Below are 24501 nucleotides of genomic sequence, written 5' to 3'. Positions count from 1 at the left end.
CATTTGGTCATTAATCCATTAAAAATACATATATACAGAGGAACCTTGTGAAAGCCAGAATCCGAAAGGACTGCCTTGTCTTTCAGGGTCTCGCAAGTTTTCTGCCTTTGACAGGGTGCAGTCTTAACCACTTTTCCATCGCTCGTTTTTGTGGAAAATATTTGCGTTTTCCTCCTCTGACAGGTTTCCGCCTTACATTCGTTCCGGATTTCGCAGGTTTTACTGTGTATTTGTTGAGGGCCTTTGCTGTTGTTAGCTGCCATCCAGTTAGCTCTGTTGAAACCTGTCCAGCATGGGTGACTCTGCTAGTATTTGAAATATGGATAGCATAGCATCCAGCCTCACAGCAACACACCAGCCACCACAGTACAACAAACTGACAGACGGGTGGCAGGTGGAGGGCCTATTCTGTATCGAATGCTGTTCTAGACACTGTGGATTAAACAACGAATAAAGTGGATTAAGTCCCTGGCCCCAGGCATTACGTTCTAATGGGGAAGAAAGATGATACACAGATAAATAAGCCAGTATGAACTGTGTCAGACGGTGCTAAGTGCTCCGGAGAGAAATAAAGCAGGGTAAGGGGCTGAAGGCTTCACTGACAGGTGATGTTGGAGCAGAGACCTGGATGTAGCACAGGGCAAGCCGTGCAGAGGGGCGCGTGATTGCAGTGTTTGAGGAACGGCGTGCCTGGCGCAGAGCCGATGACGGGGGGAGTTGTAGAAGATGAAGTCAGAAGAGTAACAGGATAAGAGAGAGTGGTCAGATCATTAGGGGCCTTGTAAGCATTTGTACCGCCACCCGTCTGTCAGCTTGTCACACTGAAGTGCTTTGTGTGTTGCTGTGATGCTGGACAGTATATGCCACCGGTATTTCAAATACCAGCAGGGTCACTCATAGTGGACAAGTTTTACTAAAATGGGTCAAAATCCAGCACTGTCTGACTCCCTTGCTTTGAAGGCATCATCAGAGGGTATCAACTGCTAGGAGGGGACATCACGTTTGGCGAAGAGAGGGCCAGGGAGACCCTGGGGGAGATGGACGGGCACATCAGCCACAGCGAGGGACTCGAACATGCTGGCAATCGTGAGGATGATGCGGGACCAGGCGGCGTTTCGTTCTGTTGTGCATAAGGTGGCCGTGAGTTGGGGTCGACTTGACAGCAGCTAACGACAGCCACAGCAGGCATTTGTAAAGACTTTAGCTGTTGCTGTGAATAGGCTGGGGAGCCACTGCAGGGTTCTGAGCAGAGGAGGACGTGATCTGGTTTGTTTTAAAAGACTCACACGATCTGCTGGGTTGACATTATACACAGTGGCCATGGGACAACAAGGGTGGCAGCAGGGAGCCTGATCCACACAAAGGGTGATGGTGTCTAGGACCTGTGAGGAAGTGGCAGAGTGGCTCCAAGAGTGGAATCCATCTCAGTAGAAGGAATATCTGGCAGGCCACTCATCACCCAGCACGGTCCCTGCAAGGAGGGCCGATGTGTGAAGGAAAGTTGTCTATCTAGGATTGCAAGTGGTTGATTTTTGTTCCGTGGGTTACATGGGTTGAATTATGTCCCCCCAAAAACAACCACACAGTATTGTGTGGTTGTCCTCCATTTTGTGATTGTAATTTTATGTTGAGAGGATTAGAGTGGGATTGTAACACCACCCTTACTCAGGTCACCTCCCTGATCCAAGCTAAAGGGAGTTTGCCTCGGGTGTAGCCTGCACCACCTTTTATCTCTCAAGAGATAAAAGGAAAGGGAAGCAAGCAGAGAGTTGGGAACCTCATACCACCAAGAAAGCAGTGTTGGAAGCGGAGTGCGTCCTTCGGACCTGAGGTTCCTGCGCTGAGATGCTCCCAGACCAAGGGAAGACTGATGAATCCCAAGGACTTCCCTCTAGAGCCAAGAGAGAGAGAAAGCCTCCCCTGGAGCAGATGCCCTGAATTCGGACTTCTAGCCTACTCGACTGTGAGAGAATAAACTTCTCTTTGTTAAAGCCATCCACTTGTGGTATTTCTGTTACAGTTGCACTAGATGACTAAGACAGTGGGTAAGTCAAACTTCAGGTTGTTATCAACATGCTATCTTCTTCCTACCCAAAGAGATGCACGCAATTAAGATTTAAATTGAGATGCCTGGTACATTACCATAGCTACAGGTGCCTGGCAACCAGTATTAGACTGATGGCCATTGATCTATCTGCTCCAAATTCCACCCCAGGGATGTGATACACACTGTAAGGACATCCAGGATCCTGAAATAGTCCAGAGCAGCGAAAACAACAGTTCAGGCTTCATCCTGTTTTCTCTGCCAGCGTCTGCCTCCCCAAGACAGGGGGCCAGCTCCCAGGCCCAACACCAGATTAAGGCTTTAGAGGTCACACTTGAGATAGGTGACAGCCTAAACTAAGCACTAGCAGAAAGTTTTAGAGACTAGATGCAAGCTCTTAAGACAGAGTGCAAGGAGGTGGCTATGAGGACAAAGGAAATGAAAGTATTTCAAGATGTTTGAACAGGTCAATACAGGAAGAAAGAGGAAAGAGTGAGCGAGAAAGAGAGTGAGAAGGTATAATTTAGGGGTCAGCAGACAGACTCTGGTCCATGGGCCAAATTGGCCTGCTGCCTGTGTTTACAGATAAAACTTTATCAGAAAACAGTCACACTCATTATTTATGTATTTTCTCTGGCTGCTTTCGTGTTACAATGGCAGAATTGAGTAGTTACGACAGAAACCATATGGTCCACAAAGCCTGAAGTATTTACTACCTGGCTTTATTAGTTTCCTACGGCTTCCGGGGAGCTCTGCTAACCAAAAGGTCAGCAATGCAAATCCACAAGCTGGTCCTTGGAAACCCTATGGGGCAATTCTACTCTGTCCCGTGGGTCACTATGAGTCAGAGTTAACTCGACGGCAATGGGTTTGGCTTCTTTTTTTTCTTTTTTTTCTTTTTTTTGGTTTAGGGCTTCTGCAATAAAGGACCACAAACTGGGTGACTTAAAACAACAGAAATTTATTCTCTCAGAGTTCTGGAGGCCAGAAATCTGAAATCTCGGTGTCAGCAGGGATGGTTCCTTCTGGAGGCTCTGAGGGAGGACCATTCCACGCCTCTGTCTTAGCAATCATTGGCGTTCTTTGACTTGTAGTTGCAACACTTAAGGTCTGCCTCCGTTGTCACATGGCCTTCCTCCCTGTGTGTTTTTCTGTGTCTTCACATGGCCTTCTTATAAGAATAGCAGGCATTAGGGACCACCCTCACACAGTATAATCCCACTGTAATGAATTACATCCACAAAGATTCTATTTCCAGATACGGTCACCTTCTAAGATTCTGGTGAACATGAATTTTGGAGGGACACTGGCTCTGTGTAGAAAAATTTGCCAACTCCTGGCCCAGTTGCCCTCAAATGAGCCAAAAGATTCGCTGTTGCTATCTCTTGCCCACCAGAGTTGCTGTTGTGTGCTGTCGAGTCAATTCCAACTTAGAGGGACCTCCAGAGTACCTGGGCCGAATTTAAAGGCACTGAACCATGATGGACACGAGGAATGCTAAAGAAATGCTAGTAAGTTTCAAGGACTTAGCCAACATCACTATCATAATGGGGAAAGGTGAGAAGTCCTACAACAACAACCTCAGCTTCTTATCTTGACTGGCCAGGTACCCGGAAGGCTCTATGCTTCAGAACCTAACACCACAACACAGAAGAGCAAAGAAAGAATAGGTAAAAAGGAAGAGATGGCAGGAGCAATGAGGACCTCAGCATGATTCTCATCAACTTCATGAAACTGACCCCAGCATTAGAGTCTGACTATGGGAGCCACTGAGCAAGTATGGCTACAGAGAGAACAGTCTCAAAAATACCATCTTCCCTCTGCCATTATATGACTAGTACCCTCCTTTCTCTATCCCCAGGAAAGCTAAATTTCAATTTTATCTCTTCCAAGCATCTAACCAGGTTTCAACCAGAAAAATGGGAACTGGTACAAGATGCTACATCTAGTTTTCCAAGGAATTCTTCCTAGTTAATGGTCTGTGGACATCATCCAATGTCCTCCAGACTTTCCTGCAATGGTTCCATTTGCTGCTAATTTTTTTCTGGAAACATAACCTTCAGGAATAGGCTCCAAAAAAGCTTCTAAAATAGCCACAGGACAAAACTCCAAGGATGCTGGGTTTTTTTTCTTGCAACTTAAGCTCATTGGAGAATTCTGCGTTGGTCATGAGACCAGATTGTTGACACACTGGATTGAGAGGGTTGTCAGAAAGATTTTGGACCTTCAATAACTCAGAGCTGTCCAAAACTTTGGGGAGACACAGGTGAAATAAGGACCATATTGTAGCTTTCTCCCCACAATGCAGTGACTGTCCCCAAAGGAAGACAAAGAGACATGTCTTGTCCCCCAGGAATACTCTGAAGTTAAGAAACAGTGAGAAGAAAAACTCCTTGTTCTACAAGGTTGTCCAACCCTGAATCACTTCTGAAAAGCTCTGTAGCTAAACAGCTTTTTTTAATCCTCTGTTGAGGGGTGGACTTGGACTTGATTTGATGACAAAATAATTTAAGACCTTTCTCTAAAAATTTTGGTCTAGGGCCTGAAAACGCTGTTGACAATCCTGGGAATGTTCCTTGATGCCTCGAGGTGATCCAAATTACTCACCCTGAAAGGCTGAAGCGATTGTCTCTGGGGTCCTGCCCTGTCTGCAGAATAACAGTCTGCCCCTAGGGTCACTCTGCAATAAGATGACCCATCCTCCAGCCAGAATTTTTTTTTTTTTTTTTTTCCATTTTCTAAAGAGCTGTGGGCAGCAGTGGTATTTTTCTGGATCGGGTTTTGCCTTTTTTTTCTCAAGAGTTTTCTGTCCTTAGAGTGTTTATTTCTCATGCTCTCTGCTGCTTTGTTAAACCTGAAAAGTGTCTAGTGAGAGAGAAATGCTCTCAGGTTCTGATTCTCCCGTAGGGAAAATAAATACAGGGCTCACAAGCTTGTCCTTTCATGGAGCTGTAAATCAGCGACCTTTGGAATCTTGCCTCTTCTTTTGAAGACTGGTGCAGGTTAAAACACAGATTTAAATTGAACTGGTCTGAGAGAGGCTAATAAGAAAATTGGCAAAACATGACAAGGTCAAGAGGCCAGGAAGAAATATAAACGGTCAATAAGCATGCTAATAAAGTGTTACATTTCACAATAGTCAAAACTGCGCATAAAAATAATGAGATTCCATGTTTTGCCTATCACATTGGTAAGCCCTTTTTTGCTTTTAAAGATAATTCTCAGGGTTTATAAAGGCAATGCCTACGGGTCAAGGGTGGAGAATCATGGAATCATGTACTTCATAAAGTGCAGTAGCATTAAAAATTATTTTGAAAAAGAAACAACTCTCTAGAGGGTAATTTCACAATCTATTCAAGCATCTTATAATTTTGCATTAAGTTTTCACTTTAGAAATGGATCCTATGGGATTTCACTTCTCTAGATAAATACATCCTAAGACGACATGGATGTGCAGGACTCATGGTGCGCAATTAGAACGTAGCTTTCTTCTTTCCCTCACTCCTGATGTTCAAACCCACTCTATGGGGCTGATTCATCTCATACCTCGGGGGAAGTTTGGGGAAACCCCATTATATTTGCAGTGGGTTTCACATAATAAAGTCTTCTTGTCATTTCTCGTTACAAAACAGACTTGCTTCCATTGTGTACTGATTCTCCTGTAACAAAAACAAAAATTCCAGGTGTAATCTAAAATCCAAGTGCCCCCTCCTCCTCCATCCCAGGCCTCTGCAGAGTTGAAGGCAGCTGGGTGTAGGGCGTCTGGTGGGCTTTCTGTGTTCTTGGTGTGGCTCTTCTGGCTCCTCTCCGACTTCCTGGGCTGCTTCCTGCATCTCCAGGGTTGGTCGGGGAGGGAGAGGAAGAAGAGACAGGTGCAGGAGACATCTTACCTGACAGGCACTGACGTGATATGGCATCAGTTCCCATAAGGCAGGAACACTAAGGCTGTTTTCTCATGGGGGAGGATTCTTCAGAGACACCACTTTGCCCACCGCAGGCTATCACTGGGATCTTTTATCTGCCTTTCCTCAACATAGAGACAGTGAATGTCTCCTCCCACCAGCCCCCTGCAACTCCCTGACTTTCGGCAGGGAGGTTTTCTCTCCCTTCTGAGGTGGCCTTCTGGGTCAAAATCCATAAGGATAGATTTAGTCTCCCTCTTTGTCCCATGTGGCCTGGACTAGTCCAGGGGAGACAGGCCACCTTCATTCCCTCAGAACAGCTAGTCAATCTTAGTCTCTCACCTCTAGGTGTTCCCAGGTGAGGTTCTGAGATGGACACATGCACATTTCTAAGCACTGTCTCTTGAGTGGGGACTTAGCTAAGGTCTGGACCTCCTTGTAAGTCCTGCTTAGGCCACCTAGCTAGCCCCTCACTCCAGAACGCAGGGGTAGTTGGCACCTCCCACAGCTGAAATGCAGACAAGACTCTCATCTTAACTTCCTTTTATACGACCTCCAGGAGTCCCTGGGTGGTGCAAACAGCTAAGCACTTGGTTACTAACCAAAAGGTTGACAGTTCCAACCCACCCAGAGATGCCTTGGGAGAAAGACCTGGTGATCTGCTTCCCAGAGGTCACAGCCTTGAAAATCCTATGGAGAGCAGTTCCACTCTGCAACACATGGGGCTGCCATGAGTGGGAATCAACTCAACCGCAACTGGTATGGTTTTGGTTGATAGAACCTCCAGATACTGGAAGGTAATCTCTGTTTTAAAGATGTCGAAAGTTAAGTCTCACTAAAGCGGCACACCAGCCCAGGCACAAGGACTAGAAGGCAGGCAGGGACAGGAAAGCTGGTAATAACAAACCCAAGGTCGAGAAAGGAGAGTGTTGACATGTCGTGGGGTTGTTAAGCAACGTCATAAAACAATATGTGTACTAACTGTTTAATGAGAAGCTAGTTGTTCTGTAAACCTTCATCTAAAGTACAATTAAAAAAAAAAAGGTTAAGTCTCAGAGAAATTAATTGAAGCTTCTAAGATCCCACATCTGGTCTATGGCAAAGCCTGGATTTGAACCAATGATTTGTCCAACTCCAGCTCAAGTTCTTGCATCATTCCACAGCTGTCTTAATAAAAGGACTTTCAAGGAGGGTTGGCCTTAAAATAAACCCCCATCCCCTTCCACAGCATCCCCTTAGCTCACTGTTCCAAAGTCCAAGGGCTAGGGCATACCCCTTTCCTCACTACATAGTCAACACTACCTGGGGCCAGGCTGGGCGGAGCCTAGGTGAAGGTGCACTCCCTGCAGGACACCTGGGCCAGCAGGTCTCCAGACCTGCTCAGATCGCTACTCCTTAGCAGTGCCCTGTCATCTCAGGCTCGGCATGGGGAATGGCATATTTCACACACCATCCTCCCCTGATAGATGTGAGGGAGACACAACGTAAGCACCCAGCATCAGTGCATGTCTATAAAAGTCATTATAAACATCACCGTGGAGGAGAGAAAAACAAAGCATCTCTGTTTACGGTGTGGTAAAGAAAGAAGAAGAAGGAAAAAAAAAATTCCTCCGAAGCGTATGCTTAATCACATTTCTGTACTGGGAGGGGAAAATTACCTGTAAATCTTCCCTCTGTGGCTGATGCAGAGCTGATGGATCTTCCCTTTGGAGATGGATGTTTATGACTCTGTAATGGCTTCTAGAGAGAGACAGAGAGAGCAGGGCTGTGCACTCCTGTGCCAGCCCGCTGGCAACCACATCAAAGCAGCTTTGTTTAAACTGGGACACGCCCGCCCAACCGACCCTACCCCATGCCCTTTTGGATCCTCTTACACTCTGTGGAATCCGTAGTGAGCTCGGCAGCTGACCCCAAGAGGTCACCCCACAAGCACTTTCCTGTTTGAAACTTGTTCCAACGGCGGGCAGCATTTCCACTGCTCTGAGTCATTATCCTCCAGCCCTGACATGGATACCTCCATTAAATGGGAGAGCTTTACTGTCGCCGCCATCCCCAACACAAAGGCAGCAGGGTGTTTTGTTGTTGTTTAGATTTGCCTCCAGTTTTTAAAAATAAAAATCTATGGTGCACTTTTTTCTTATTACAAAAGCCATCCGTGTTTGTCATAAAAGTAGTCAAACAGCACAGATAAACAGAAAGGAGAAATAAAAAGCGCCCATGATGGCACCGAACAAAGAATAAGCCCAGCGAACATGTTGGAATACATCTTTCCAGCCTTTTTATTCTATGCAGAGATAAATCCAGTCGGAGCTGCAAGAGGAGGGTGCACTGAACATCCTGATAACGAACTTGCTTACTTCATTTGACATACGTTGAGAACATTTTCCACGTCATTATTCTACACGATTTTTTTTTCCAGTATAAACAAAGTTTGGTAGTTTTCCTGTGAATGTAGACACAATTCACTTTTAAAATCTCCTGCGCTTTGCTCCAGCCATTGCCTTCCTGGGGGTGATTTGCTCGTGGAAAGACTTCGGGTTGATCAGAACACATGCTTGACCTTTTTTTTTTTCTTTCTTTCTTTTGAAAAATAGAATCATTACTGTCTTAGTCATCTAGTGCTGCTGTTACAGAAATACCACAAGTGAATGGTTTTAATAAGCAAATTTATTTCCTCACATTTTGGGAGGCTAGAAGTCTGAATTCAGGGTACTGGCAGCTCCAGGAGAAGGCTTTTTCTCTCTGTCAGCTCTGGGGGAAGGTCCTTGTCATCAATCTTCCCCTGGTCTAGGAGCTTCTCAGCGCAGGGACCCTGGGTCCAAAGGACATGCTCTGCTCCTGGTTCTCCATTCTTGTTAGCATGAGGTCCTTCTCCTCTCTGCTCACTTCTCTCTCTTATATCTCAAAAGAGATGGACTCAAAACACAACCTAATCCTGTAGATAGAGTCCTATCTCATTAACATAACTGCCTCTAATCCTGCCTCATTAACATCATAGAGGTTAGGATTTACAACACATGGGATAATTACATCAGGTCACAAAATGGTGAACAACCACACAATACTGGGAATCGTGATAAAGCCAAGCTGATACACATTTTGGGACGACACAGCTCATAACAACTGCTAACATTCTCTCTTAACAAAACCCAGAAAAACCAAACCCATTGCCATCGAGGCAATTCCACCCAGCACAGCTATCCCATGTGTTACAGGGTAGAACTGATCTTCTTAGACTTTTCTTGGCTGTGATCTTTATGGAAGCAGATCGCCAGGCATTTCTTTTATGACTCTGCTGGATGGGTTAGAACTGCCAATCCTTCACTTGGTAGTTGAGTGCAAACCATTTGCAGCACCCAGCGACCTTCACTCTAAACAACTCTCAGGTATTATGACCGTAACCGATTTGGAGAGGTTCACAACACTCAAGTACAAATATGTTCTCATCTCTCTTATGTCTTCAAGTCAACTTAGAAGATGCTCCACTCCCACCCCCTACCCATCCACCCACCACAGTATTGGAAGAGATGTGTGTTATCGTCCCTCCTGGGAAGCCTTCCACCCCATGAACTATACAAAACACAAACCTCAGGGGCATAAGCCTTAGAAGAAAAGGGTCAACCAGACTCCCTCACCCTGAGAACACTGGGGTCTTCCCTGACAACTGCTGCCACTGCCATCTTTGCTTCTGTCATGGATTGATTTGTGCCCCCCAAAAATAGATGCATCAATTTGGCTAGGCCACGATTCCCTGTATTGCATGATTGTCCACTACTTTGTCATCTGATGTGATTTTCCTATGTGTTGTAAATCCTATCGCTATGATGTTAATGAGATGGATTAGTGGCAGCTATGTTAATGAGGCAAGACTCAATCTACAAGATTAGATTGTCTTCAACCAATCTCTTTTGAAATATAAAAGAGAAAAGGAAGCAGAGAGATGGGGGACCTCATATCACCAAGAGGGTAGTGCCAGGAGAAGAGCACATTCTTTGGACTGGAGTTCCTGCACTGAGACGCTCTTAGTCCAAGGCAAGGTTGATGACAAGGAACGTCCTCCAGAGCTAACAGAGAAAGACTTCGCCTGGCACCCTGAATTCAGACTTCTAGCCTCCTATACCATGAAAGAATAAATTTCTTTGTTAAAGCCATCCACTTTTGGGATTTCTGTTATAGCAGCACTCAATAACCAAGACAGCTTCTCACTATGGGCTTTTGGTGCTCCAAGGGCCAACAGATGCTGCTGACCAATGGTGGTGATGCCCAAGCCTGGTCCAGATTCCTGCCCTGTGAGAGAGGATACCTCCACTCTTTGCATGGGAGGCCCAGCTCCAGGCACCCTCACTGAGTGCCCAGGTCTCAGTGTTTCACTCATGTAGAGAACCATTCCCCATGGCTCCAGCCAGAGGAACCAGGACAGAAATGGTTTCAGGAGTCCATCGTTCACCAATCCAGAACTACTACCTACTCCATTTCCCTCCCCAAAAATCCAGAACCACACATGTAGAATCCACCATCTCCCTTTTCAACGCTTAAAGTACAAAACATTCACTTCACACCACTGCTGTTGAATAAGACGCAGAGGGAGTGATTGATGGAGTCAGATCCTGCAAACAAAGAACCCCACAGCCAGCTTTTCCTCTTTGACCTGGGAACATGAACCATTGCTGGCTTTCTTCCTGTGAAACAATAGAGAATGCTAACATCTAAGGGGAGTCCAGACCTCCAAGAAACCAGGGGGAAAAACAAAGACTCTTTACTCATGATGGAGGCAAGAATAATTTCCCCACTGCCTCTTATTCTCTAGCCCAAAGAGAAGCCAGGGAACGGTTTAGTGTTTCTTGCTAAAGCAATGAAAAACAAAACCCTAGCTAAATTTTAAGGGAGTCACTCTGTAAAATTGGTCTTCAATGGACCGTTCTGTCTATCTTCAAAGTAACTGACTGTTTATAGAGAAACAACCTGGTGCCATGAAAAATCCACAGACTGGAGTCAGAAAACCAAAGTTGTTCTTTCCCTGCCACTTACAGGCAGTGTGACTGTGAGCAAAGCATTCCAACACCCTGGAACTCAATCTCTCTCTCTGCCTGAAATTGAACTTGCCAATGGAACTTTAATCTCGGAGGCCATTAGTTCCTGTGTCCTGGGTTCACTGCCAACATTTACCAGGGCTATTTATCTGGGCCTCTTTACTTTATAATTGTCAAAGTAACTGAAAATAATCCATATATTTGCTCACTAATTTGGGAATCACTAAGGTATCCCAGGAAACCCTGGTGGTGTAGTGGTTAAGAGCTATGGCTGCTAACCAAAAGGTCGGCAGTTCAAATCCAGCAGGTGCTCCTTGGAAACCCTATGGGGCAGCTCTACTCGGTCCTGTAGGGCCGCTGTGAGTCAGAATTGACTTGATAGCAGTGGATAGTAGTAGTAAGGTATCCCAGCTGGGTGACAGAGTTGCTTTACTATGATTTACTAACCGTAGAGGGTCATCGAAAGAGAGGAAGACCCTCAATGAGATGGACTGACACAGTGGCTACAATGGACTCAAGCAGAGCAACAATTGTGAGGATGGCACAGGACTGCGCAGTGTTTCATTCAGTTGTACACAGGGTCACTATGAGTCGGAAGTGACTCAATGGCACCCTAACAACTAACTGTATGACCTGAGCAAACTCTCTAGCCTCTCTGATACCCAGTTTCCTCAACTATAATGATGGTCAACACAGATTCTAGAGGCCAGGCACGAGCCTGAATGTTTACATATATTAACGCACTTGAATTTTACAACTAAAACTCTACGAGGTAAGTATTATTATTATTATTACTGTCATCCTTAAAGACGAGAAGCCAGAGATGAGAGAGGTTAAGTGAGTTTCTTCAAGGTCACACAGCTAAGAAGTGACAGGGCCAAGACTGAAAGCCAGGCAGTCTGGCCCCAGAGTCCATATTCTAAAACATATACCACACTATCTCTCACTTTAAACATAGGGGCTGGTGAGTTAAGCTTACTTCATTGGATTGTCCGAAGGATTAAATATATACAAAGCACTGCCCCTGACACACACTGAGTCCTGAATATATGGGAGCCAATATTACTGTTTCCTAGATGAGTTTGAGGAGTATTGTGCTGGTCGCTGAAAAATTCTAAAAACTGTGCAGCAACATAGAAAACCCCTGCTATGACACAATGCATAGTGAATTAAGAAAAACATAAAATGGCAGCATGGTTTGGTTGTGTCTATGTATAAAAAAATATATATATATTATTATTTTTTTATGTATACACTGAGGTCCCTGGGTGGTGCAAGCGGTTTGGTCTCAGCTACTAGCCTACAGGTTGGTGGTTTGAACCCACCCAGCAGCACCACAAAAGAAAGACCTGCAGAACTGCTTCAGTAAAATTAGAGCCAAGAACACCGTATGGAACAGTTCTACCCTGTAACTCACGGGGTCACCATGAGTCAGACTTTATTCAACGGCAACAGGTTTGGTTTTTGGTTTTTATGTATAAATTATGTGCACATTTTGAGAAGTTCATCAGTCAGCTATTGATGTATAACTAACAATAGGCGCTTACCTCATACGTCTGCTAGTCAGCTGACGATCTACAGACTTAGACCGGGCTTGGCCGGCGGCTTTGCTTCAAGCTGTAGGTCTGGCTGGGCTTGCCTCCTTGATGCAGACTGGACTCAAGTCTGCTCCACGTGTGCTCATTCGGAGGCACAGGCTCCAGGGGCAGCAGTTAGTTGGGGCAAGCTTCTCATGGCAGTGGCAGTGGTATAAGAAGGCAAGCCCAACTGCACAGAGGCACTTCAAACCTCACTCACATCAAGTTTGCTGACATCCTATAAGCCAAAGCCAATCGTGTGGATGAGCCCAAAGTCAAGAGACAGAAAGTACTCTCTGCCCTCTATGGGACCAAAGCAAGTCACACGGCCAAGCTCAAAAGAAACTGGAAGCGAGGGAGTATTTATTTTTGAACAATAATTTACTACGAGAAGGATCAGAAAGAAATAGAAGAAACTGAGAGAAATGATTAGCTTGGTGATATTATGGGCACGTGTTTTATCTTCCTTTCTTTACAAAATTATACTTATTGTTATTTTGTTGTCTCTAAGATCAAAGGAGGAAAACAAAAGGGAATCTCAAGAATAAGTCCTAAAAGAAAAGGCTGAAAGGACAGGACTTTGGCTCACTCATTCAGCAAACATTTGCTGACCCCCACCTGTGCCCCAGTTACAGACACAGAGTTGGTAAACCGTGGTCCCTGTCCTCAAGCAACTCACAGTCTACCCAATGTGTGCAAATGATAATAATGACAATGGTAATTATAATAGGCAACAATTCTGGTGTACTGATTCCCAGCACTGTCTTCAGCCATTTATATAATGTAATCTCACATAATCCTTGCAAAAACTCTAAGAAGTAGGTACCATTTTAATCCCGTTTTATAGAGAAAAAACTGAGGCACAGACAGGTAAATAACTTATCCAAAGTCACACAGCTGACAAGTGGCAAAGCTGGAATTCCAACCAGGCAATCCACCTTCAGGCCCTGCACCCTTAAGCACTTCACCCCCGATACACACATATTCCCCCACCTCACTCACCCCTATTCCTTCAGTAGTAAACCTTCTACATGTTCCTGAATTAAGCAAAGTGTCCCTTCTCTGGGAAGGTTTACAAGCAAAGTTCCGTCTTTTAAATACACAGACCACAAATCACAGCTCACAGGCAGGTGTGGACAAAGGGTGCCAGCCTTAAGCGAAGAAACAGGCTTTTGGTAAACCTGGAGACGGATGAAGGGAAACTCAGCAATGTTCGTTTTCTAAACTTATGGTGGCTGAGTAAACCCACTACGAAGGTGACACCTAGCTTTTCTCTGCCCACCTGAAGACAGTAAAAGCAATGGGCTTGCACTGCAGCATTGGGAAACTAGATGTGGCCAAAGCACACATTTCGACATGAGGACGTTTTGCACAAAGAGAGACCACCAAGGGAAGTCCACTGACCCCTCTTGCCCATCACCCTTGCCACCGAGTCGATTCCAATCATGGTGACCCCATGTGTGTCAGAGGAGAACTGCACTCTGCAGGGTTTTCAATGGCTGTGATGTTACGGAATGGAGCGCTGGTGGCACAGTGGTTAAACCAATTGACTGCTAACTGAAAGGCCAGCAGTTCGAAACCACCAGCTGCTCCAAGGGAGAAAGATGTGGCAGTCTGCTTCCGTAGACACTTACAGCCTCAGAAACCCTATGGGGTCGCTATAAGTTGGAATCAACTCAACAGCAGTGGGTTGTCTGAATGTTATAGAAGTAAATCACCAGGCCTTTCTTCCACAGCACTGCTGGGTAGATTCAAACTGGCAACCTTTCAGTTAGTAGTGGAGCATAAACTGTTGTGCCACTCAGGGACCCATTCCTCTTACCCTTTGCCTTTGAGTCAGTTCCAAGGAGTTTCCAAGAGCAGATGGTGTATTCAAACTGCATACCTTTCAGTTAGCAGCTGAGCACTTAACCACAGCACTTTAAATCAAACAGGACGGGCTAAAGGCAGATGGATGAGATAACCTCTCAGGACACCCTCACCTCCCAGAATTCCATGACTCTTCTACTCGGGTTATTTTTCCAGGTCACTTTCTTGAGGCAACTTCTAAAATATGCCAAACAGCAGAGACTGAGTAAGACACCAAAGCCCATTCAGACTACTAAACTATTTCTTCCTTCTTGATATGGACTGAATTGTGTCCCCAAACATACGTGTTGTAAATCCTAACTTCTACCTGAGGTTATAATCCCATTTGCTTTGCAAATGCATTGTGTTTGTTATGTTAATGAGGCAGGATGAGGTTATGTCGATAAGGATTAAAAAAATTATGTTTATTACATTAATGGGCAAGGTTAGGGTATACTTTGAGTCAATCTCTTTTGAGATATAAACCAAACCAAAACCCAACCCATTTGAGATATAAGAGACTGAAAAAAGCAAGCTAAGAAGCAAAGATGGCAGAAGACACAGACCAAGCCACATGAAGATCGCCTAGGAGGTGAAGCTCAGAGAGACAAGGACCTTCCCCCAGAGCCGACACAGAAAGCCTTCCCCTACAGCCAGCACCCTGAATTCAGACTTCTAGCCTCCTAAAGGAAACCCTGGTGGTGTAGTGGTTAAGTGCTACGGCTGCTAACCAAAGGGTCAGCAGTTCGAATCCACCAGGCGCTCCTTGGAAACTGCATGGGGCAGTTCTACTCTGTCCTGTAGGGTCGCTGTGAGTCAGAATCGACTCGAGGGCACTGGGTTTGGTTTTTTTTTGGTTTAGCCTCCTAAACTGTGAGAAAATAAAGTTTTGTTTGTTAAAGCCACCCACTTGTGGTATTTCTGTTATGGCAACACTAGATAACTAAGACATTCTTGACTTCCTTACCCTCCCCAGACCACCCTGGAGCCTGTTCTTCTGCAGCTTTAATCTGTGGTGTCAGTTAAGGAACAACTAGTCCCTCACCCTCCCAAGCAAAACAAAACACCAGAACACTCGAGCCACGTAAACACTACCACCCAACTCAGCTATTTCAAATACAATTACAATATGCATTACTCAGTAGCTAAGGCTGCGAATACGAATAAAAACCAACACCCACAAACAGACTGCTGTGATTAATCAAACTTATTTGTTTGTTAAGTGTCCCATTCAATCCATCACCAACGACCTGACATATAGCTGATGAAAGGAAAGGCTAAATTTAAGCTGCAGACAGCTCTCCGAGAGAAATCCCACAATGAGGCTGCCAGCAATTCTGTTTTCTTGGAAATAACAGCCAGTCATATTAAGTAAGATAATAGAAAAATCGCAGAGTCTGAACTCTCCTATTAAAACCGGGTCACTGCTGACCTGGGAAGGCTTTGTGTAACAGTTATCTCCCAGCAAACGCCACTCACCTTGTGATTGGCACACACCGGATTAACAGCCTACAGGGGCTGGTAAAAATTCCATTTAGCTTCTGGGTTTCCAGGTCCATCGACCCTCATATTACTGACAGGAAGGAAATTAAGAGATTAAAGAGGTAATATTTTTAATAGGGTTTTTACATGCTTCGCCTTCACACAGGTTCAGCACTGTTATGCAGCTGGCTTCTGGCCACCTGCCCATCCTTCACGCTGTTTTCATGTAAGGGCCTCAGAAAGCTCCTGGATATTTGTGGAGCCCCTGTGACTCCACCACTCTGGTTCTGTTTTGTTTCATGATGCAGGAAACCATGGACAATACCACAAAGGTGGGAAAAGGACATTCTGGGGTGGCCAGAGGAGTCCTGTGGTGTGCAGCCTGTGGGACAATGAAGAGAACAACCACAAAACCAAACCGTTGCCATTGAGTCAATTCCGACTCATAGTGACCCTACAGGACAGAGTAGAACCGCCCCATAGGGTTTCCAAGGAGCAGCTGGTGGATTTGAACTGCTAACCTTTTGCTTAGCAGCCAAGCTCTTAATCACTGTGCCACCAGCACTTTAATCTGACCCCATAAAAAAAATAGAGGTCCCCAAAACTCTGTGGAAGAAGCCAGAATAGATTGTGGTTCCCAGGGCTTCAGCTGCAGATGAGGTCTAGTGAGCCAGGCCATGCAGAGTGTGCTAGGCAGGTTGACTGGGCCTGCTGGTTCTGGCACTGCTGAAGACAAAACCTTTCCTAGGCTTCACTTGGAAACGACTACGGAGGGAGGCCCGGCCTCCAGAGGAGTTTGCAGCTGGTGGCTTGCTCACTGTGGCATCCTGTTTGCTGAAGGCAAGCATCTTTTCTGTGGGTTATTTCTGTCTCTGGTCTTGGCTTGTTTTTGCCAGTTCCTCTCCTTGGCTAATAACATTTCTTCCCTGGTTTATTAAAAACTAAATCATCTAATACATCTTTGTTAAGTTTTGTTTGTTTTTTCCCCCTTCCAAACCTCTTCAACAGTTGCCAGAGTTACAAAGTTGCATCTTCCCCACAGCAGGAGGCTAAGAAAATAGCTGGTGTGCTGGTAGAAATGTATACATGGAGAAAACAAAGGGGAAATCTTTAATTATGCAGAAGCCTCCCACTCCTGGTACTAAATTGACTTGCTAAGGTTTGATTTAAAGTGGCAGAGCTGCTAGTGAGCTGCAGTTACACCCACCGTCACATGAATGCCAGCCTGCCTCGCTCTGCGTGACAAAGACGTGCCTGTGTAAAATTTCCTTCTTGGTTGATTGGACAGTTATCAGAAGCACCCCAGCATTTCATTTTTAAAGTTTCCTGCTTCTTTCAACACACACACACAATCCTTGCTCACAACTCTCCTTCAAGTTCTTAAAATCATTGAACCACAGGATTGTGGCGCTTCAAAAGAAGTCAGGTATTCTCCAATGTAACCCCTTATTTTCATAAACTCACTGGATTCTAAGAAAACGAAAAGATATTTAGTCAAGAGACAAGGAGCCCTGGTGGTATAATAGTAAAGCTCTCGGCAGCTGGCAGTTCGAACCCACCCAGCAGCTCCAAGGGAAAAAGAGCAGACGATCTGCTCCCATAAAGATTACAGCCTAGGAAACTCTACGGGGTAGTTCTACTCTGTCACATGGGGTCGCTATGAGTCCAAAATCAATTCAATGGCACCAAACAACAATAACAGTCATGAGTAGGATTTGGCTCAGTGGCAACAGGTTTGGTTTCTTGGTTTAAGCTGACAGCACCTCCCTGCCATTGGATGTTTTATAATTCACACTCAAATCCACTTAGCATCCCAATAATACTTTACACATACTTGTATTAGTACTTTGCTCATTTAATGCAGTTATTTATTTTTTAAAAGTTTAAACTTTTCTTATGTTTTTGAAAAGGTAATATGTTCACGATTGGTAATTTGAAAGACCAAAAAAAAAAAAAAAGTATATACCTGTATCCTTCAGCCACTCAGTTCCCATCCCCAAAGGCAACTAATGTTAATTCTTTGAGTATCTTTCCTGGAATATTTTATGTTTATATACATAAATATACTATTTTCTTCCCCCCTTTTTTACACAAATGCTTTTACATTGGTTTGCACCTGCCCCTTAATATATTTTAGAGATCTTTCTGTATCAAGCTCCCTTGTTCTTTTAGACACCTCCGTGGCATTCTATTGTATGGATGTACCATAACTGAAGGACATTTTGGTTGCTTCCAATCTTTTCTATTACAAATAATGTTGTAATGAATGATTTTGTATTTATGATATTTTGCATCACTATTTCCTTAGGATAAACTCCCAGAAGTGGAACTGCTGGGTCAAAGGGTATGAGCACTTACAGTTTTGATACGATATTATCAAATTTCCTCCACGAATTTCTACTCTCACCAAAAATGTCAGAGAGTGCCTATTCCCATACAGCTTCATTAACAATTTGCTATCAAACATTTTTGACCTTTGCTGTAATTATTGCACATTTCTCTCCCTGGCCCCAACCTCTCATTAGAATATGTTTTTCAGTGTCTGCCAGAACCTAGCATAGATAGTATCAGGTACATAATAGAGTCTCCATAAACACTTTATGGCCTTAATTTTTCCATTTTGTGAGTTTGGCTATGTTGCATTGAATTTTATTTTTAAGTGTGGTAGTCCACTTGTAAATACACTCCAATAGCTTTACCAATTCTTTGAACCAGAAAATGTATTCCATCTCTCTACCTCTCCTACCCATTGATCTTGGAGGGTTGGAACTCTAAAACATTCTTGTTCATCAACATTGTGTTTAAAATATCTAGTGGTAACTGCCTTCATAGGGCAAAAAGTAAAGTCAAATGCATGTACCTGGCAAATCCCAATTCATTCTCTCTTCTCCTCCCTTCCCTTCCCTCTCCTCCCCTCCCCTCCTCTGCTCTTCTTGTTCTCTTGCTCTCTCTCACACACAGTGTATGCTCTGACCCCATTATCCTGGATTCAGAAACTAGCTCCCTCTATCAATAGGCCCGTGACCTAGAGTTAACAGGAACACAGCATGCTCCACCCAAGTGCTCCTTGATGGACACGGCCAGCTGTAGACTGCGCTTTCTCACAGCAGGTTGGGTTTTCCAGGAAGCAGACTCAGACACAAGATGAACCTGCAGGATATTTACCAGGAATCATAATCTGTAGAAGGAAAGGGGAACAACAGAACCCGGCAGAGGGAGGTGTTGGGCTGCAATGCCGTTTCAGTGAAAGTCTCCCCCACCTCCATGGGGGAGGTCTGGAGATGGATGGCCCTTGAGAGCTGTCCCAAGTAGGCCCTCAGATTCTTGTGTTGATCCATCATTAGTTACGGGCTGCCCCTGGGAAGGCAGAATACCCTTGGGTGAGGTAGCCCTCTTCAAGATGGGTAATTCCTGGAGAAGGTTGGCAGCTGAAGGCTGGCTGCCAACAGCACTCCCACATCTTGAGGAATAAGTCTTTCTCCCTGGAGAGGAATCCGGGTCAACCAATGGGTGTTGCCTGAAATGCCAGGCAGATTTTTCCCCAGGCTTCACCAGACGCTACACCTAACCATTCCTTCTTTGCTTTTTTTTATTAGTGACAGACCATTGTAGTACTTTAAAATGCTGCAAACCCTCTTCTGACATGTCCTCTTGGCTCCAGGCAGACCTTTCACTCAGCTTCCACTTCACAACTGTGCAGCAAAGAGATTAGCCATTGAAGGCAGTCCCATCAGCAGCTGCAGGTGCAAGGTGCTATCATGCCAAAGGAGCCCTGGTGGTGCAGTGGTTAAGAGCTATGGCTGCTAACCAAAAGGTCGGCCATTCAAATCTACCAGCTGCTCCCTGGAAACCCTATGGGGCAGTTCTACTAGGTCTTATAGGGTCATTATGAATCAGGGTCGACTTGATAGCAGTGGGTTTGGTTAGAGGTTTGGGTATCATGCCAAAGGAGCCCTAGTGGCACAGTTTTTTAGAGCTTGGCTGCTAACCAGAAGGCTGGCAGTTCAAATCCACCAGCTGCTCCTTGGAAGCCCTATGGGACAGTTCTACTCCATCCTACAGGGTTGCCAAGTGTTGGAATCCACTTAATGACTTTTTTGTGTTTTATCATGCCAAAAGCAAAAGGACAATATGGCCGTGGGGGTAGGGGTGGGGTGGGGATGGCCAACAGGGACATTCACTCTCCGCATCTGCTGTGGATTGAATTGCCCCCCCCCCCCAGAAAGATATACTGACGTCCTAACCCCTACACTGCTGAATGTGATCTTGTTTGAGGAAAGAGTTTTTCTTTGCAGATGTTAGCAGCTATTCATGATGTCACACTGAAGGAGGTAGGTCCTAATCCAAACCCCTTCTGAGTTGTGCCTTATAAAAAAGGACAGACACAGAGACAGAGTCACACAATGGGGGACAGACACCATGTGACAAAGAAGCAGATGCCGCTGTAAGCAGTAAAGGAACATCAAGGACTGCCAGCAGCCACCAGAAACGAGGAGAGAGGGATGGAACCGTTCCTCTCCCAAAGCCCTTGGAAGAAATCAGTGCAGCCAACAACAGCCTGATTTGGACTTCTAACCTCCAGAACTGGGAGAAAATTAATGTCTGTTCTTTAAAGCCACCCACTTTGTGGTATTTTGTTATGGGCATCAGAGGGTGCTGAGAGTGGGAAAAAATGTCCCACTGATCTCTGAGAGTTGGCCTCTCCTAAAACCCAAACCCACTGCCATCGAGTCGATTCCAACTCATAGTGACCTTATAGGGCAGAGCAGAAGTGCCCCATGAGGTTTCCAGGCTGTAATCTTTATGGAAGCAGACTGCCACATCTTTCTCCTTTGGAGTGGCTGGTGGGTCCAAACGACTGACCTTTTGGTTAGCAGCCTAATGTTTACCCACTGAGCCACCAGGGCTCCTGCCTTTCCTAAAGGAAAAAAAAAATTCCATAATGTCAGGCTGCCTGGCCTTGATTCTGGGCTAGATGCAGGGGTGGGTTACCCAAAAGGCAAGGTAAGCATTGTGCTTACCTTGCTTGCTTACCAAATTATCATTGATGTGGTGAAACCCCCGTAAAATTGTTCACTACAGATTAGTAAGTAGGCAGAACTAAGTCCATGCTTACCTTGACTACCGGGTCATCCATCCCCGTCAGGGGCTGTACATTCGAAAAGAGGCTTTGATTCTCTAGGAAGGTGCTGTGGGGTTGGGAGAGAGACAGATGCCAGCCATATCTAGAAGCAGAATCTCTGATGTGGTGAAAAAAAAGTGAAATTGTTCACTACAGACAATCTGGTGAGCACGGTAAGCACTGTGCTTACCTTGCCTACTGAATCATCTGCTCCTGGCTAGATGTCATGTTCAAGCTTGGAAAATTACTACCACAAGAAAAGTGTACGGAAGGAAATTTCTGGAAGAGTGGAACCCTAATCAGCTTACCCTTGAAAAGCAGTAGCTCTGCTACAATATGGCTTTCAAAACAGGTTACATTTTAATTTTGTCGCTGTTACTGTTGTTGAACCAACGTGTGACCTGGCCTTTGACATCTAGCAAGTTATGCTCCAACCCCGTCCACACCCAGAGGAAGCCAAGAGCCCGCCCAGGGTTTTTGTAAAGAGGGCTTAAGTACCCATAGTCACTTTTATCTTTCTCCATTTGAGTTGGAATTGACTCGAGGGCAAGGGGTAAAGGGTTACTAATGGATTATTTCACAGTTCTTTAATCTCATTGACTCAGGCATGAAACTTAAGACTCCTTCTTGATGTCTATAAATTAAAAATCTCACCCAAGATATTCTGGCTTTTAGTGGTGGAGTAGTAGTTAAGAGCTACAGCTGCTAACCAAAAGGTCAGCAGTTCGAATCTACCAGGCACACCTTGGAAACTCGACAGGGCAGTTCTACCCTGTCCTATAGGGTCGCTGTGAGTGGGAATCAACTCGAAAGCAATGGGTTTGGTTTTTGTTTTGTTTTGTTTTGTTTTGTTTTAGTAGACATAACTGAAGATCTTGGATAAGATGAGGGAAGGGCTTATATCGCACGGGCCCAAACAACTTGAGCTGAACCTGTAAGCAAGTCCATTCCGAAATGGTCTTCCAGCTACTCCACCACCAGGAGGTGACCATCTCCCCAACGCTTCTCCAGCCTGACAGTATCTCACTCTCTATTTAAAAAAAATCAAAAACCATTGCTGTTCAGTCAATTCCAAATCGTGGTGACCCTGTGTACTACGGAGAAGAACTGCCCCGTAGGGCTTTCTGGGCTGTAATATTTAAGGAAGCAGACCGCCAGGCCTTCCTCCTGGGTTTGAACTGCCAGCCTTTAGAATAACGGCCAAGCATAAACTGCTTGCACCACCCAGCCTCCTTCTCTCCATTTCAGGAGTCAGCAAACTTTGTAAAGAGCCAGACAACAGACATATGAAGATTTGTGGGCCATACAGTCTCTGTGGCAACTACTCAACTCTGCCATCGTAGCATACAAGCAGTCATAGATAACGTGTACGTAAACAGGCAGGTCTCTGTGCCAATAAATCTTTATTTATGGATACAAATTTGAATTTCCTACCATTTTTACACGTCACAAAATATTATTATTATTTTGATTTGTTTCAATAAATCAAAATACTCTTCTTAGCTTGGGGGCCGTACAACAACAGACAGTGAGACGGATTTATTTGGCCCATGGACCCGCTCTATCCCTCTCTCTCACTCCCTCCTAGAAGCAGAAGCACATTTCTTTCCTGCGTCACACAGAGCCCCTTAGCCTCTCCTTTGCTGTCCTGCTCTCAGGATTTACCCTGCTCCCTACCAGGCTATTCAAGATAATTTCCCAAACAAAAGCAGTTTCCTTCCTACAAGGAATTCTGGTGCCAGCTGTTAGATAATAAATTATTTAGGTCTGACGCACCATCTTGATTAAAAACACGCCTTTTTCTCGTGGTTGCAGAACAGCCGAGACCAAAAATGGCTCCCATTTCACAATTAAATAACTGATTCCGCGGACTTTTACAAAGACCTCCCTCAAGTCTCTTCCGTGTACTAAGCGGTGTCTTAAGGGCTCTGCAGAATCACTAAACTTGCACAGGAACTCCATGGGATAATACTACTATTTTCCAAATTTCGCAGATAAGGAAACTTGGGCTCTGTAAAGTTGAGTAAATACCTTGAAGTCATGCAGATAGTAAATGATGGAGTCACATCTGAAGCCAAGACTAACCTTCTCCAAATCCAGACAGCTAACCATTAATGCTACACTCGTTTCCAGAAGTTACATTCCCACTCCAGAGCAATGCATCCTAACATTGGTTTGCCACATCACCCAACCACCATCCACTCTCCCTTCCTCCTTACAAATAGAACCCCTTTTCTATTTTGGGGTGACACTATGCCTAGCCAGAAAGGTACATTTACCAGCCTTTCTTAACTTAAGTAGAAGTCATTAAAGGGTGTTTTCTGAGCAGTTCTTTAAAGGGGAATAACTCAGCTATAAGTACCCTCTCCCACTCTTCCTGTCTGAGACATGATGGCTGGTGCCTCAGCAATGATTTTGAGCTCGTACAAAGAAAAAAATCACACCACGAGGACAGGCAAACTGGATTTTAGAAGTCTCTGGTCATGGAGCTTCTACATCAGCATTCAACTGCCTACCTCAGGATTTTTCTTTAGGTGAGAAAAAGAAAACTTTTAATAATTATTTAACCCAACTAGGTTTCGGGTCTCTATTACTCATAGCCAAAAGCAGCTCCTATCTGATGTAAGCCCTCTACAACACTCACACCCAAAAACAAAACTAAACCCACTGTCGTCAAGTCGATACCAATTCACAGCAACCCCATGAGACAAAGTAGAACTGCCCGTGGGATTTCCAAGGCTGTAATCTTTACGGAAGCAGACTGCCTCATCTTTCTCCCAGGCACTCACACCCACGCTATACTTAACAGACTTACTCTTTATGTTGCTGTCTACCGGCCTTCTTGCTTAAGAAGAGTCAGGGAGCCATGCCAGCTGGCACTGCCCTGCCCTGTGCCCCGATACATGCCATGGTATGGACTCCTTATCCTTGTCTACCAGCTTAGGTCAGTTCTGTGGCTACTCATTCCTGACCAGGACTGAGAGTTTATTATCCGGTAACTGCCTGGACCCTAACTCTGGATTCATGGCCTGGACCGATTTATCCTCTGCAGGCCCCCTAAAAGAGGGAAACTGAGATAAAAAGAGCCCAACACAATTAGCACCCGTCATTACTTCCTTGGTTTTGTTCAGTTCTTCACATTTACAAAGCACGTTCATGAGCAATATATATATATATATTTTTTTTTTTTTTTTTTTTTGATTGTCACAACAGCTTTGACCCATGCACAGGAATGGCACTGGTTTGTGTCCCCATTTTAGAGATCAGAAAACCGGAGCTTGGAAAGGTCATTTCCCAAGGCATTTCCCAAGGCACAGGGCCAGGGTGCAAACTCCAGCCCTTTGACGCTGAGGCCCACCCAAACCAAAAAAAACCACTGCCATCCAGTCGATTCCAACTCCATAGGACAGAGCAGAACTGCCCCACAGGGTTTCCAAAGAGCTGCTGGTAGATTCAAACTGCCCACCTTTTGGTTAGCAGATGTAGCTCTTAACCG

Source organism: Elephas maximus, chromosome 27, assembly GCF_024166365.1.
Source record: "Elephas maximus indicus isolate mEleMax1 chromosome 27, mEleMax1 primary haplotype, whole genome shotgun sequence".
Lineage (NCBI taxonomy): Eukaryota > Metazoa > Chordata > Mammalia > Proboscidea > Elephantidae > Elephas > Elephas maximus.
This window is presented reverse-complemented; position numbering follows the sequence as displayed.